Consider the following 14,011-nt stretch of genomic DNA (forward strand, 5'->3'; position numbering starts at 1 on the left):
AGATAGATAGATAGATAGATAGATAGATAGATAGATAGATAGATAGATTTGAAATGTATTGATTCTTGGCCATATTTTCAGATAGAAATATACAGCACCAGTTGCAGATAAAGGTCTAGGGCTTTGGGAGAGAGTTTGGAGGTAGAGACATGTTATGGAACATCTGCTTAGAAATGGTCATTGTAGCACCCCATTCCTCCACCATTTGGCTGCACAGAGTATAAAGATTTAGTTAGATGGTGGCAGGGCAGTCGAATGAGAGGAATACAACAGTGAAAATCAGAGAGAGGGACACCCCAACAATATGAAGTTGGCTCCTGAGTCCATTCATCCTGCAGCTTTATGATGGGTTAGCCAAAGTCAGAAGTGGTTAGAGTTACCTTCCAGTCACTACACAGATGAAACCAGGGAAAACACCAACCCTCTGAGTTCTATTTGACAATAAAGGTGGTAGCCCATACCCAGACTGATCCAAAATCCAGTAAACTGTTTTTGAAAAAAGCGTGCCAATTTATTTCCCTGTGACTCTATTTAAAATCCCTGTGACTTTGCAGACCAAACATTCTTCCCTCACCACCATTCTCTTATATGTGTTGTTTTCCCCTATAAGAATGTGTTTTTTGAGGGCAGGAACTATCTTCTTTTTTGTGTCTCAATATTCAGTTTTTAACATAGTGTCTAGAACATACAAAAAACTTAATAAATGATTTTTCATTCATTCATTTTTTCATTCACAGTTTTTATATGTTAAACAAATAACTAATCCTACTGTTTTCATGAACATCTGTTGGAAATTGTTTTTTACTCTACTTTGCTTGCATAATGCAGAAGTCAAACTATAAATTTCCTAAATTCTTAAATCTCTTCATTTATTTTCTGGCTACACTTTGGGACTCTGACTGACTTTTCCACCATGGCCAAGGAATTTTATTATTGGAATAACCTCATTATCCTGTAAGATCTCCTCAGCCATAGTATCTAATCACTGTCCTCTGCCTCTTTGATTAAAGGGTAAGGGTATAAATTATAAACCTCCATTTAAAGAGAACTCAGACATCTTCTCATTTCCTTTCTGGCTAGACTGCTTTGTGACTTTTCTGACTTACTTCTCCACTGTTGTCTCCAAGTGAGGTACCTCCTTGACCACTCCAACTTTTCAGCTTCCTTTTGTGTGTTATCTTACTCCATTAGATTGTAATCACCTTAAGGGCAAGGGCTGATTTTTTTTTTTGGTATTTATATCCCCAGCAATTAGTCCAGTGCCTGGCACTTAGTAGGCACTTAATAAATGTTTATCAAATTGAATTATTGAATAGTATTTTAATATTATGTATTGCTCATTTGCTCATATAATGTATGCCAGGACTAAAAATGACACATACAGCATCTCATCAAAACATTCTTATTTGTTCTGTGAGGACGCAATTCAATTTTGCCATGGTCTCATGACAGAGGCTCTGAAATATAGCAAATTCCAAAAGGTTGCAGAATATATCAGCTTCCATACACCTTGATGACAAATCTGTGTCACCCCATAGACAAAGGAAGAGCTAAAGCTAATTAGTTTCTGAGAGGCATAGTGAGGTCTGTAATTATAATCTGCATAGTAAAGTCTATTTGCAAAATAACAAGGTAAGTGTGGGATTTCCCAGAGCTATAATTTTTGTTGTTGTTGTTGTTGTGGTTGTGGTTGAAAAGGATCAGCTTAGTGGTTACTGATGCTACCTTGAAATTATATGCATTAATACATGAAAGTGGATGAAGTTATCAAGATAGGGTGTATGTAGGCCTAGTAATGGTATAGCTGAATCAAAGAACTTACACTGTTGATAACTTTTTTGTGTACAATTCTAAAATGCTTTTCAGAATGGTTGTACTCATTTATAGGTTAGAACCTTGGGAGGCACTAGCATTTAAGAGGGAGTAGGAAGAATGAAAAAAAAAAAACAGAGAAAATGAGACTGAAAGTGACCAGTAAAATGGGTAGGAAGAGAATGAGGAATGAATAGTATCACGAAAATTGGATGAAGAAAGGAAAAAAAAAATGAGTGGTTGACAGTTTTAAGTTTTAAGATGAAGACTCAGGAAGGGTTATTAAATTTGGAAAATAAGACATCACTGATGAAGAGATTCTACTGTTAGGGGTATATTCCAAGAAGGTTATAGTATCATATTTTGTCATAGTAAAGACCTGAAAACAAAATAGATTCCTGTACACTCAGGAATGGCAAAGCACACTATGTCACATGAACACAATGGAATATAACTGTGCTGTAAGAACTAATAAATATGATGAATACAGAGAAGCACAGGAGGACATTCATTGAACTGATGCAAAGTAAAATAAACAAAGTGAAGAAAGTGAATGCAACTGATACTTTGAGTATGACTACAGCAATATAAATGGGAAGAATAACAACCACAAAACAATAAAATATTAATACTGCAAAATTGGAAAGAACAAGCTCTATCTCAAAGAAGAGAAATGAGAAACATTTTCCTCCACTCTTTGGCAAAAGTTTAAAAAATTCATAATAGACTTTCAGATTTTAAAAAAATATATATTTATTTCTCTTACTAAATTTCTTCTCTTCCTTTTTTTTCCTTTTTTTTCCTTTTTTTCCATTAAAAAATTGTGTGAGTAGCAAGCAATCAAGGCAGGTGGAATATTGTGTTGTATTATTCCCTGAGATGTGCTTCCACAAAAGTGGAGACTCACCCCTCACATTCTGGTAATGGCCCAGAGTGACTGGGACAAGGTCCTGCACAAGAAGAGCCCCACAGTGGCCCAGGCCAAGTCCAAGCAGACCATCTCAGCAGCTCAGAGAAGAGAAGATATGGAGACCTCTAAGAAATGGGCTGCTGGTCAAAACAAAACAATACTCCATCACAAAGAACACAGCCAAGTTGGACCAAAAGACTGAAGAACTTCACCATGACAGGGTCACTAGAAATATGCAAAGTGACTGAACAGGGCCATCAGAGCAAGGGACTAACAGAAAGACCTGGCCACAAAAATCAATGAAACGCTCTATGTTATCGCTGACTATGAATGTGGCCAGGCCATTCCTAATAACCAGCTCTTGGGCAAAATAGAAAGAACCATTGGTCTCAAGCTTTGTGGGAAGTACATTAGAAAGCCACTTGAGACAGGACCAAAGGGAAATGAACACAAAGTCTTGAAATCAGTTAGTTCAGATTGATCTTGCCTATCAGGTTCTTCTTCATCACCAGAACCAATGTTTCTCTTCACATTCCCAAGCTGAACACAGGGGTATCAGACCTGTTCGTGGGAGGAACCTTCCAAATCTCTACCTGCCACAACAAGGACAAAAAAACAAAACTTTGAAAATAATTTTTTTTTTACTTTTTCCCCCTTCCTTTTCTGAAGATTGAGGAGCCAGAAATAATAATGCTCTTAATTTTGTCAGAAAATGTTTAATGTAAGAGACAATATGTAAATGATTAAGCACATATATGATCAAGAAAGGCTTCATGTAAAAACTTAGCAATTAAGCAGTTTTGAACAGAACAAGAGATTTTGGGAGGCAGCTCTTACAAAGGCATTCATTCCATTTTGAGACATTGGGACATATGTTGAAATGGGATCAATTTAAATTGAGGTGTTTTAAGGGGGGGGGGGAGTGTGGAGGGCTTTTATGTGTTTGGCACCCAGGGATCTTATTCCCTGTTTTGCAGAGAGTATAAATGTGTCACCAACTTAAGTGACCTCTGTTCTCCCTAGCCTGCATTTTCAAGAGAAACTAATAAAAATTTATTACCTTTTAAAAATGTTATGTGGACTTGTTCTTATGGGGTATAATATGGAGAAGAATTTCAAAGACATGAGAACAAAAGATATCAATGAGAAGTCAAGGGTGACCTTTGGAGGAGAGCTTCTTCAGTTAAGTAGAGGAAGTGGGTTAGAATAGTAAACATATTGTAAGCATTTGAATAGGAAACAATATGGGTTGATCCAAATTGCACATAAAATTTATGTGAGATTATGGGGAAAACATACCTCCCTGTTTTTGGCTAAGGGATAGTGAGCTATAGGAGCAGAATGTTGCATACATTGCCAGATCGACTCAATCTTTTGATTGGCTTGGCTTAATGATTTCTCTTTGTAACAAGAGAGGATTTAGTGGTAGGTATTGTACATCTATAAATGACTGTGAAGTGAGAAATAGAATAATATGTATGTATCTTACATACACAAACATATAGTTTCAGAGTAATTTCATGGAAAAGGGTAGAAGAGTAGAGGAATAATAGATGAGAAATTTGGGAAAACCATCTTGAAGAAAGTGGCATGTGAGTTGAATCTTGAGAGAGTTAGAGATTCTAAAAAGAAAAAAATGGAAAAAGGCATGAGTATTTTAAACTTCTGCACACTGCAACTGTCATCAGAACATCAATCTTCAAGCATATATTTAGCTCTTACTATGTGCCAAGTATAGTAAGATATAAAAGCAAAATTAATGCCTGTTTTCAAGATGCTACTATTTTAATGTAAGAGACAACATGTAAATGATTAAGTACATATATGATCAAGAAAGTCTTCATGTAAAAACTTAGTAATTAGGCAGTTTTGAACAGAGCAAGAGATTTTGAGAGGTAGCTCTTACAAAGGCATTCATTCCAGCAGAAAAGCTTGGAGACAAAAGATAGAGTGATGTGTATGCAGAACAAGAAGACCAGTATGGCTGGAACAGAGTGAGCAGAAATAAGAGGAATGTACAATCAAGTTGGAAAGGTAGAATGGGGACAAGTTGTAAAGGGCTTTATAAATTTTTTTTTCTAGAAGCAATAGGGAACCAGTGGAGTTTATTGTAGGACAGTGACATAGTTAGAGTTCAGAGGAAGGAATGGTTATATCATATAATAGGAAAAGTAAGTAGGTAAATTTGGCTCTTCCTTATTCAACTAAAAAAGTATATTTTTTTTGTATTTAGATATTCCTCTTAGTATAGAATAGTTTACTGGATTTAGAATAGAGAAGACCTAGGTATAAATCTAGCCTCATTCATTTACTAGCTTTTGTGACTCTTGGCCAGTAACTTTACCTGAACCTCAATTTTATTCCTACAAAAATGGAGATAATAAAAAAATGGGGATAATAAAGATTGCCTCACAAAGTTTTTGCCAGAATGAAATGAAGTAATCTACATAGAGGGCTATGCGAATATGACCTATTATTGTGTGATTTTCATTGATTCCTTGCTTGTGGCTACCTAGAGTTTATCTAAGGTCATCTAAGTGGCACAGTGGATAAAGCAGCAGATCTGAGGTTAGGAAGACATGAATTCAAGTCCATCCTCAGACACCACATGTGTAAACTGGGAAAGTCATTTTACCTCAGTTTCTTCATCTATAAAATGGGGATGATAACAGTGCCTACTTTCCAGGGCTGTTGTTAAGATCAAATGAGATAATAATTGTAAAGCTTTTAGCACAAACCCTGGAATAGTAAAGCATTATATAAGTGTTAGTTATTCTTATTTTCTTAATTCCAAGAATTTCTTAAAAATCTGAAACAAGTAATAGGGTTGTTGATTTGGCTAGATGATTATGATATAAATCAAATAGGAAGCAGCCTAACTGTCTACCACCAAGCAAAAGTAAGATCACAACTGCTAAACAGTGTCAGAGATAAGTGTAAAAAAGAAAAATTGGAAAGGTAGAATGGGGACAGGTTTTATAAGATTTTTTTTTTTCTAGAAGCGATAGAGAACCAGTGGAGTTTATTGTAGGATAGTGACATGATTAGAACTGAACTTTGAACTAGAAAATCACTTGGGTAGGATAGATTGGAGAGGGGAGAGGCTTGAGGCAAGACAACACATTAGGAAGCTATTACAGTAGCATAGGCAAGAGTTGATGAGTGTTTGAGGGAGCCATCTCCAGTCAATCTGATCCATATCTTGCTACTGGACCCAGATGTCTCTGGAGGAGAAAGTGAGTCTGATAACTTTGCACAGCCTTCCCTCACTTAAATCCAATTCACTTTCAAGTCATGGCATCACCTTCCTGATATGGTCCTCTTTGAGAATGAAGGACAAACAACAATGATGAGTTTTTGAACTAGAGTAGAATCTATGTGAAAATAGAGAAAAGGACAAACATGGAACATATAGAGACACAAACAAAATTGGGAAATTGGATATGTGGAGCGAGGGAGTAGGAGGAGTCAAGAATAACAAAAAGGTTGCAAACTTGAATGGTGATGCTCTGAACAGAAGAATGGTGATGCTCTAAATAGAAATAGGAAATAGGAAAATATGGAAGAAGAGTGAGTTTTAGGAGATAGGTAATGATGTTAGTTTAGAATATGCGGAGTTTGATATGGGAGAACCATTATGAAATATTTAATAGGCAGTTAGTAATGTGGTGAACTGGAGCTTAGGAGAAAGGCTAACTAGGGTGGATTATACATGATTTTAGAGTCATTTTTTATAGAAATGACAATTAAAACCATGGTAGCTTGTGAGGCCATTAAATGAGAAAGTATAAATAAAAAAATCTTTAGAAAGAGTGTTGGGAAATACCCACAGTTAAGAAAATAGATATAGAAATTGAACCAGCAAAGGAGACTGAGAAGGGATAGTCAAAAAGGTAGGAAAAGCATCAAGACAAAGCAGTATCACAAAATTACAGAAAGGGAAGAGAATCAAGGTTGAGAGGGTGATCAATATCATCATCTGTTGTGAAGATGTTGGGAATCTTGAAAATTGAGAAAATGCTGTCAGATTTGACCATCTAGTTCTCATTAGTAACTTTGGATAGAACAGTTTTAGATGAGTAGCGAGGTCATAAGATTGCTAAGATTTGAGACATTAGTAGAAGAGGGTGTAAAAGCAAGGGATGTTAATTTTTTATAAGAGTTTCATTATAAGAGGAGAGAATTAGGACAATTACTTGAGTAAACAGCAGTATATTGTTTCCCTCTAGAATTGAGATTTGTGCATATTTATAAGCTGCAAGAAGGAATCAATTGATATGAAAAGACTGAAGATTAGATAAAAAGTGTAGATGATTGCTGTGGCAATATGCTAGAAAAGTCAGTGGGAAATGGAATCAAGGGTAAAAGGTTGGCCTTAGAAAGGAGAAGTGTTACTTGTTGATCAGACACTGGGATAAAGAAAGAGAAAATAAAGTATATTATCAATGTAAAGGAGATGTAAAGAAGATGTAAAGAAGGGAATAAGAGGGAATTTGTGACCAGTGGTCTTTATTTCCTCAGGAGAGGTGTTCAACTAAAGGGGAAGTGAGTTTAAGGAGAGAAGATATAGTTAGAAATAGCCTTCTATGCTCTGAAACATATAAGTAATTAAATATCATAAAAAGACCATATTCCTGAAGTGAGGGACCCATTGAGATGAGAAAATATAAATTTGTAGTGTACCCAATTGGCTTTGTTACATAATTTACCTTTGACTTTGTTCAGTGACAGATGGCTAGAAGAAGAGGAAGATGTTGAGATTGTCTAGGGTTGGGCTTCTTTGCCAAGACATGAGAAACAGGTTAAGAGCAGGAAATTCAAAAGTAGTTGACAGTGTAGAGTTGAACTGGTTAACTATATGGCACAGACTGGGAATTATTAGAAGAGATTATGTTAGGGAAAGTACTGCAGACTGTTCAAAAGTTCCTAAATCGATGGGAATACAGTGAAGTGAAATTCTGTCTGACAGTGCAACCTATTGATCTCTCCTTCAAGCTATCATGTTTTGTTTTTTTTTATCAGTATAGAGGTTGTATCTTTCTAGTAGAAAGTAAACTTCATAAGGGCAGGAGTGATTTAATTTGTTCTTGTATCCCTACCTCCTTACACATAGTTAATACTTAGACTTGATCTCCTTCCCTTGCCCACTACTTATGAGGTCCTAACTTGCAATCAGGATTATCTGGAAATTGTGTAAATCCATGTCAACAAGAATTTATTAGGCACTTATTATATGCTCTAATATATCTACAGCATGTCCAATCAAGGCTTAATAGGATGGTCAAGGACCTGACTTGGAAACTATGCCATATGATATGCAATGAAAGGAATTGAGGATAATTTAGCAAAGAAAAGGAAAGCTTTTGGGGGAGAGGAAAAGGAGGTGGTAGTAAATGTCTTCAAGTTTGCTCCTTCATTCCTCTCCGAGTTCCACTCCTGAATCTCTGAAGTTCTTTCTCTACAATGTCCCAGAAACCTTCTCACCTTAGAACAAGACTCCACCATTATGTCTCAGCAACATTTTCATCCTGGATGATCTTGCTACCCCTGAAGTCCCTTGGTCTGATTGGTCAGTTCCTTCTGGAACCTCCATTTAAGTAATGGCACAGGCCAGCCATGTTCACTCCATCATTCCTTTTTGGGATTCACTCTAAACTTTCAGGACAGTTTTCTCCATCATCTTTCCCACTCCTGATGATAGTACATTCTCTCCTCTCCTCCTCTTACAACCCAAATTTATGTATTTTTTACCTTTCTTCTCTTTCATGGTAGAACTATCTTTCTTTTAGTTTGTATTTGTATTTCCAGTGCTTAACAGTACTTGTTAAATAATAGGCCCTTAATAAATCTTTGTTGATTTGACTTGACTTCAAGTATTAAAAAAAAAAAAGCTATTAGATTGAAGATGAATTTTTCTTTAGCTATAGCAGACAGAACACTATTTAGAAATTGCAAGGAGATGTATTTCAGTTTGCTATAAGGACAAGTTTCCAAAAAAACAGAACTACACAAAAATGAAATTGGCTATTTCAATGGGGTATTGATTTTTCTCTCATTGGATAACTTGAAGTTTCAGCTGAATGGCCACTTCTCAAGAATATTGTAGAGGGAGTTATTGTTCAGATATGGATTGCACTAGATCTCCTCTGAGGTCCCTTCAATTCAGATTCTTTGGTTCCATGACAAGTGCTTACAGTAGGTGGATGAGGAAGGAGAAGGATGAATAGGTATAGGAAGAAGGAATTTGAAGAGATTATGATGGGATTCAGTGTGGCAATTCCATCTTCAGCCTGAGCTAAAGCTTCTTTTGCACTAATTATAAAGAAAGAGCTTATAAAGCATAGTAAAATTGTTTATAAGTGAGCAAGGAGTCTTATTTAACATACTTGAAAGAATAAACAGATCAATTTTTAGTATAATATCTATAAATGGATACAGCTAATATGGGTGAGTTTTATCTTGATGTTTTCCATCAGCAACACTACATATTTTTTTGAGGGGAGGGAGATTATATAACTATGGAGAGAGAAACTCTGAGAAAACTGCTTTTCTTGTGGAAAAGAATCATATAATTTAAATTTTCACTGTCTCAGATTATTTTCCAGCTAATTAGTTTGAACTTGTGAAACTTCACTATAGCATAGATAAATGCACTGCTGTTATTTAATCTAGAGCTGGCATAGTGTAAAAGACACTATATTCATGGTTTACCACTTGCCAGGTAATGGACTTTAAATAGGTCATTTCATCTCACAGTCTCAATTTCTTCCTCTATAAAGCACAAGCTAGCCAGAGAACTTAATCCCAGTAGCCCTCCACTCATTAAATACCATCCAACATGAGAGGTGATGATATAGCAAGATGATAGAGAGCTGGTCTTAGAAGTCAGGAAACCCAGGGTTTAAATCTTGCCTCTGACAGCTTTTGGCTATGCGGTAATGAGCAAATTACTTAACTTTTCAGTGCTCTTCCACAGCTGTTTAAAACCATAACTCCCAAATTAGTTGCCAACATTATGGATAAAGGAAGTTTCCATGTTAGAAATTCCTCATGCTGACAAAATATAGTTCCAAAACCTGCCATACCCTAACCCCTACCCCCCAAATCAAAATTCAGAAACAGGCACTCTCTGGAAATAGAAATTACATGTTTATCATAGCTGATATTTATATACAAATGGATTTGTGATCTCCTCTATTTGGATGTTCCCCCCAACAATGTATATTCTTAGCTATCCACGTGTGACTCTTGTCCATGCCATCTTACAAGTTCCCCCAGCAGAGTATACTGCAGATGTTGAAAACCTTTTTCAGTTTCTCCTGATATTATAAGAATACCAGTAGAAATCTCTACCTGACCACTCATTTTATGTCACACTCTCCAACTGATCCAACCATCTTCTTTTTCAAATATACCTCTCCATGGTCTTTTGTGTGATACTCCATTTTAATTCTTCAAAAGTATCCCATTTTATGCAGCCATAATCTATCACTAGATTTTTACCACTGTGATTGTGTATTTGAGGCAATCTAGTGTATAGTCTAAGTAGAAAAGGAAATAATTTCCTTAAATATGGTGAGGTCCTCCATGGGTCCATTTGAAGACAATATCATGATCACTGCATCAATCCTCAAAACATTGCAGCATCTACTTCATAATCACTCAAAAGTGTTCAATATAACCACATAATAAAATTCAAGTGAATAAATAATTGTCTATTGACATATATTTGTGAATAAATGGCAATAAACATTATTTATATTATATTGTATTTATCTTATATGTATATCTATATCTTGATATATGCATACACTCATAGCTATATCCATACATATCTACACTACACTATACACAGATATATAAGCATGTTTAAATATACATGTGTGCATATATGTATGTGTGTGTGTTTGTGTGTGGATATATGTATGTAAATATGCACACAAATCTTTAGGACAGAAAGTACAAAAGGATGGTTGCTCCAAGAATTTAAAATGCATAATCTGCTTTAAACTTTGCAAAAAAAAAATTTACTCCCTTGTAGACTCTATTACATGAAGTCCAAGTCAATGACTCCATCCTGGAGTTTAGTAGGTTCTCTCTAACCCAAGTATGTCATCTTTTTCCAGGGAACTTGGGTAGCTTGGAATCTTCCAGATTTTAGCTTGCTGATAGCTATATCTAAGACCTCTGAATGATGTCTTCAGTCAAGAGGATGGTGTCAATATGTGAGTAAAGATAAAGCCTATGTTTGAAAATAAAGCAAAGGATACAGCATCGCTGGAGACAGCCAAGATGCAAGAGAAGTCAACAGAAATTGCCGGGAGTGGTGCTAACAGGGTCGGAGTATTTCTTCAGAAACTAAAGCCATGTGCCTATTATGTGGTTGATTTGAAAGCTACTGTAGACCCTCCAGGCAATGACATTGGACATTGGCCTGAAACCAAACTGTACGCATCATTCCCCATAGACACTGTGTATTTTCATCAGAGGGGCAATAAATGTTAGTCCCTGCTTGCTTAATTCACCCATGTCTATGTTTATGCAGGTCATAGGTAACATTTCTAGTGAGAAAAAGTGTCTTTGCAGGAGAAGGATATTGTTCAGGTCCAACTATTAACAAATTGTAGCATATTGTTTGATCAAAGAAGACATTGAATATTTTTTTTTAAATTTGCTCCACAAAAAGCAATGTTTTATTGACTGGGAAGCAACAGCTTCTGTCGATATGATGCCAAAGATTGAAATGAAAACTGAACATTTTTTAAAGACTCAATCAATTATCTAAATATTTCTGGCCCTCTGGACATGTGATGTGAGGTAACTAAATATCCTTTTTTTAAATTTTTTGCCTTTTTTTTTTGGTGAGGCAAATGGATTTAAGTTACTTACCTAGGGTCACACAGCTAGTAAGTATCATGTGACTGAGGCCATATTTGAACTCAGGTCCTCCTGACCAAACCAGAGTTCTATCCATTGTGCCACCTAGCTGCCCCTATCTTTTTAAAAAAATTTTTATTGAGCTTACCATTTTTTATCAAGATGTATAGCCATCACAAGACATGGCCAGTAACTAAGACCCTTTGAGAAAATTGGTTGTTGGAACATAGAAGGGGAGGCACCACAATACTTGCCTTCCCTCTTTGCTTAGCAGAAGTGCCCATCTGGGATAAGGGAAGAGAATTGGGCTAAGTGTGCTATATACATAGTGCAGAGGACATAATCTAGCCATCAAGCATGGCTCAAACTATGGAAAAATCCCTTGCTTGCAAGTAGAGAAAAGCTGCATTTTAGTTACTTTCTAATGTTCTGAACCAGAACTGTTATTTTTTAGTTTACTTTGTTTTGTATTATGCTCTGATTCCTTTGTCCTATTCTGTCTGTAAAGATTTTAGTGCTTTAAAAGGAGAATGAGGGTGAAAAGAGGTAGGAAAGACAGGAATGATTCATTTGTCAGTCTTATTTTGTTGAATGTCTGTGAAGGTCAGTGGATTGATTAGGTATTGTTAACCTGAAGAAACAAAGAGTAAATATGTTCTTACAAGGAAAAAACATATTGTCTCTAGGCAAAACAATAGAGGGCTTTCACCTTGCCAAGGTAATTCATTCTGCATTTGTCCTTGATCTCATCCCTACCTTATTTCTCTGGCAAATTGCTCATACCATTCTCTCTCTCATCTCTCCCCCTATCTAGTGGTACCCATCATGCTCATGTCTCTCTCATCCTTAAAAGAAAACAAAACAAAAAACTTCATTTGATTTGATGATCCAGGATAGCTATCACACTTACATCTCTTCCTTTCACAGATTGGTTGGTTGTTGTCCTTCGTTCTCGAAGAGGACTAAAATGACATCATGATGTTGGAGTCAAGGAACAGTGTGTCCAAATGTGACTTATCAGACCAATATGAGCTCAGAAGGTTCTACCACAGGTCAGCCACAAATAGTCCATATAAACTTTGGAATGGAGATGTGTCTAAATTTGTGCATCTCACATTTCCTTTGAGCTACTGCAATCTGCTTTGCTCATAGAGCAAAGCATCTTCTTTCACTCATGCATGCCATGCTGCATGGTCCTTTGCCAGCATCTCCCATATTTCACAATCAATACCAAAGTTCTTCAGGGAGACCTTGAAACTGTCCTCACATCACGTCATCTGACCACCAGGTGAGCACTTGCCTTGTGTGAGTTCTTTGTAAAATAGTCTTTTAAGCAAATAGACATTTGGCATTTGAACAACATGCTCAGTCCATCAGTTGTACTCTCTCCAGTAGAGTCTGAATGCTTAGCAGTTTAGCTCAAGAAAGGACCTCAGTGTCTGATACATTATCTTACCAGATGATCTTCAGAATATTCCTAATTCAAATAGAAGCAATTCAGTTTCCTGGCATGTCACTGGTATAGTGCCCAGGTTTCACAAGCACACAACAATGGGGTCAGCACATTTGCTCTGTAGACCTTCAGTTTGATAGACAATCTAATACCTCTTCTCTCCCATACATTCTTTCAGAGCCTCCCAAATGCTGAGCCAGCTCTGGCAATGTGTGCATGAACTTCATTATCTATGTGCTATTCCTGGAAAGTATACTGCCAAGGTAAGTGAACTTGTCCGAAGTATTCAGAATTTCTTCATTTGCTGTAACCAATAGTTCTACATATGGATGGTGTGGTGCTGGTGGGTGGAGACCTTTCACAGATAAACTTCTTAAGAAAGTATTGTTCAATTGATGCCTCTAGTTCCTTATTGTTCACTTTCTTCTAAAACCTCTGCAAACTGTCTATCAACCTCATGATTCAATTGAAATAGCTTCCTCCAAAGATACCAAGGATCTAATAATCATCAAATCTACTGGCTTTTTTCCCTGGTCTTGATCCTTCTTGCTCTCTCTGAAGCATTTGGCACTCTCTGAAGCATTAGACAAGAAACTTGCTTGCCCCAAACCCTCAGGGAAATTCTTTAGAATCTTTAGGGTGAGTTATAACCAGTTTTGCTCTAGGGGATTTGACTTAATGTGAGTTGGGATGAAGACCCCCAGAAATTATATGGGCTATAGTAATATTCCCTTACATTCATGTACCACAATTTGTTTAGTCATTCCCCAATTGATGTGTACCTACTTTAATTCAAGTTCTTTAGTAACAGAAAAAAGTGTTGCTTTGAATATTTTTGCAAATATGTGCCCTTTCTGTTAATCTTTACCTTCTTTGGGAATAGATCCCTGGCATGGGATCTCTGCATGAAAGGCTATGAACATTCTGGCCACTTTTTTATCATAATTCCAAATTACTTT

General features: G+C 36.4%; 1 pseudogene; it reads left to right on the forward strand.

The window, feature by feature from the left end:
• The first annotated feature begins 2,735 nt into the window (after window positions 1-2,735).
• On the forward strand, window positions 2,736-3,203 carry LOC114036438 (annotated as a pseudogene).
• Window positions 3,204-14,011: the final 10,808 nt, after the last annotated feature.

This window comes from Vombatus ursinus, unplaced genomic scaffold, assembly GCF_900497805.2.
Source record: "Vombatus ursinus unplaced genomic scaffold, bare-nosed wombat genome assembly UNPS02009835.1, whole genome shotgun sequence".
NCBI classification, from domain to species: Eukaryota; Metazoa; Chordata; class Mammalia; order Diprotodontia; family Vombatidae; genus Vombatus; species Vombatus ursinus.